Genomic DNA, 3892 nt, shown 5'->3' on the forward strand with positions numbered 1-3892 from the left:
AAGAATGTTTTAGCAAGCTAGTTAGGCCCCTTTCACTCTACTGTGACTCCAAAGTCACACAATTTTGCCGCGATTTTGCTGCCGCAATTTTGGGGAATGCCTGTGTAACTCACATCAAAGTCGGACCAAAGTAGTGCAGGGACTAATTTGAAGTCGGCATGACTTGAAGTCATACTAATATGAATGGTCATCATTGGAAATCATGGGGAACGATTTATCATGTGACTTTGCAGTCCCAAGTTGCAGGACAAGACATTGGAGTGTGGATCACCTGTATAGAGGTATCAGTACAGAGCTGGGTGTGTCCACACAAGGAATATAATACACATAAAGGGGGTGGGAAGAGGAGGGTCTGACCAGATTTCAGTTCATATAAAAGTCTCCTCACACCTGTACCCAGCATAGTGTGTGCCGTCACATCGATCACCATGGTAAGTTATATTACCTATAGAGAGTTTATATTACCAGTCCTCACCCATCATCATTGTGTTCTCTTCTCCCCATCCCCAGACTGCAATCCTCAAACCCACCAACAAAATGTTCTGTCTTCTGATCTTTCTGATTCTCATCTCTGCCTACAGCACCAAGGTGAGTACGTACTTTTCCTCATTACCAGGGTGAGTACCTACCTCTCCTCATTATACAAGGGGAGTACCTACCTTTCCTCATTTCTACAAGGGGAATACATACCTTTCCTCACTACCAGGGGGAGTACCTACCTTTCCTCATTATACAGGGGGAGTATCTACCTTTCCTCATTATACAGGGGGAGTACCTACCTTTCCTCATTATACAGGGGGAGTACCTACCTTTCCTCATTACCAGGGGGAGTACCTACCTTTCCTCATTACCAGGGGAGTACCTACCTTTCCTCATTGCGGTGAACAATAATACAATTGTTATTAATAGGAGGCATAGAAAACTGTGACTTTGGGGGAAGGGACATAAGAGTGTAAATTTTTTTATTAAAAAATCACACAAACATACAGTTCATTAATAAAAACATATTTACACAAAAATAAACAACTACTAAACAAAAACAAGCGTGCTTACATAAGCAAGAAAACCGTTTCCTGACAAGATTACATAGAAAGAAACACATTTTAATGACAACTACAAACCCCGAACCTCAACTTAAAACACAATCCAGGCTAAGAAACATTTTGAGATTTAATCCTCATCAGGATGTGATTCCAAGACCCCCCCATTAACCCCTCCCCCCACATCATTTGCCCCAGCTTCCACATCATTTACCCCGACTTCCACATCATTCACCTTGCATTCTGTACCAGCCACCCCCATGCCCTTCCACCTCCCCCTCCACCATCATCCGAATCCATCCCTCACTCCACCCGCACTTCTGCTACGCTGAGGAGGAGGGGTTGGCACCACCATACACGCTGGTCCAGCACCCTCCGCTGCCTTCACTACACTAGGAGAAACAATAGGTGCAGACACAGACTTGACAACCACACTTTCTGACACTGACTGGGAGACCACAGACTGGGGGGACACTGACACCTCAGACTGGGGGGACACTGACACCACAGAGGGCCTCACAGGCACAGATTCTGACGGGACGGAGACACTAGGATCTCCTGGTACAAACTCCATCAACCCAGACTCTTCTCCATCCAGACGGAATTTCCACCACTAACTCTGGCTTATTGTGCAAAGCCTCAGGACACCGGCTATAAGGGTGACCAACCTTATCACATAGGTTACATTTAATGATGTTACAGTCCCTGGCCAGATGCCCCAGTTCCTGGCACAAAGAACACTTCTGTTCTGGACATTTAGAGGAGAAATGTCCCTTGACTCCACATTTATGGCACAGCTTAGGTTGACCAGGGTAGAAGATGATAATCTTATCTCTACCAATAAAGGCAGAGGAGGGCAAATGCTGGACCACATTTCCACGCACACTCAACCACATTGACACCTACCACCCACCCGTCCAGATTCCTCTATCATCCTTAATCTTTTTTAGGGGGACACAACGTTTCACCAAACCTCCTCAACCAGACCCATAAATCCTCAGAGGGTATAGACTCATTCCTTGTCAGGATAGTCACATTCTTAATTAAGCGCTGATGTGAGACTTTGGGGACAAGCCCCTTCCAGTCTGGCTGGTCCCTATATACATGCTCATACTGCTCCCAAAACAGATCTAGCGACTCTGGACGCACAAATGACAAATCATATTCATAAGAACCAGCCGGACTGATAAGCGCATAAATATCCTCTGCCTTAAATCCCATGGCTAGGATCTTATCCACAACCACCCTCCTGATAGGTGGAATATCTTCTCCCTCCCACCTGAGCTGTACCACATTCCTGTGTTTAATGGAAGAAGGTGCGTTAGGTGAAAATTGCACAACTGGCTCCCTTTCACCACCAGCAGCATGACTTTTTCCCAACACAGCCTTAGCATAGTTCATAACTGGGACAGATGACACATTAACTGGCTGCATAGGAACCCCTGAAATCTGGTTTGTCATGCGACATTCCTGCTCTGCATTTTCAATGTCCATGCGACATTCCTGCTCTGCACTGTTAATGTCCATGTGGGACTCCTCACAGTCAACAGAAACTTCTCTGTCTGGATGCATGCTTCCATTTCCATGATCTTCATCTGATGGGTTGTTGCGACTCAAGGGAGATTCCATTTCTATAATGGTCTGCAGCAATCCACCATTTTCCTCAACCTCCTCCTGAGATGACCCAGGCTGCTGGAGAGAGAGGGGGGCAGATACTGACTCGGGTGCAACAGATCCTGAGACAGAGGTAGTACTGGGGCCACTATGTGAAGCCACTTCCTTACCCCCCATCCATACTGTCGCCATTACTGCGGCATCCACACTCTGGCTGGTACTGGCACAGGCACTCTCCTTCATCTGTTGGCATCTCTCCTCATTCTCACACTTTTCTTTTAACACACCACTGCTCTCCTTCAGAGAAGCAACCAACTTCTCCTGCTTTTTTAATGCCTTCTCCAGAGACTTCAGCTAGGATACTTTTCTCTTACTGTTTTCAGACTTACTTTGGAGAGATTTCTTTATCCTGAGATCTTCTGTCATGACAGAAAGTTTCTGTTCCTCTTTAGCAATGCAGCAAAGTTTGTTCACTACTTTATCCTGGAGGACTGGTAAGGACTCCTCTTGCATAGGGACAGGCCCAGGATCCATTGCAGCTTGAGCACACGGAGTAGGCCGCAGTGCCTCTGGAGAGCCTCCACCTTCGTCTTCCACAATATGGTCCATGCTTGCCTGGGAAAAGCCTGCATGAGAGGCCCTAGGCTTTGCTGCTTCTCTCAGCTGAGATCACAATGGAGTGAGCCAACAGCACCCTGCAGAACAGCACCACCTGGTGGATAAGCTCCTCTGGTGCAGAGACTAATGTGACTGGCTCAGTGATCTCTGTACAGCACTGCAGTATATGTCAGTGCTATATAAATGTATAATAATATTAGTGGATGGGGAGGTTGGAGATCAGATGATGAACCTCCTCATATGTTTGTACAGGCCCTGTTGCTGGAGAGGGGTATACAGAGTTTGGTGGAAGAATTTAATAAGATCACAAACAAGGAAGGAAATATGGAAACTATGAATGCAAATGAGCCGAAGGTAAATATGAATACTCCAGAGAAAATCATTTACAATATAATATGGACCCCCAAGTGTCATGTTCTGGGACCCCCAAGTGTCATTGTTTTGGGACCCCAAGTGTCAGGGTGTCATTGTTCTGGGACTCCAAGTGTCAGGGTGTCATTGTTCTGGGGCCCCCAAGTGTCAGGGTGTCATTGTTCTGGGGGCCCCAAGTGTCAGGATGTCATTGTTCTGGGGCCCCAAGTGTAAGGGTGTCATTGTTCCGGGCCCCAAATGTCAGGGTA

At 46.6% G+C, this 3892-nt stretch overlaps 1 long non-coding RNA gene across 1 annotated transcript; it reads left to right on the top strand.

Annotated features, from left to right (window-relative positions):
* The first annotated feature begins 341 nt into the window (after window positions 1–341).
* LOC141117153 (uncharacterized) lies at window positions 342–3602 on the top strand. The gene is made up of 3 exons (XR_012237110.1): window positions 342–431; window positions 511–588; window positions 3525–3602. It is a non-coding gene; the product is annotated as an uncharacterized lncRNA (long non-coding RNA).
* The last annotated feature ends 290 nt before the right edge of the window (window positions 3603–3892 follow it).

Source organism: Aquarana catesbeiana, linkage group LG13 (genome assembly GCF_042186555.1).
Source record: "Aquarana catesbeiana isolate 2022-GZ linkage group LG13, ASM4218655v1, whole genome shotgun sequence".
Classification (NCBI taxonomy): domain Eukaryota; kingdom Metazoa; phylum Chordata; class Amphibia; order Anura; family Ranidae; genus Aquarana; species Aquarana catesbeiana.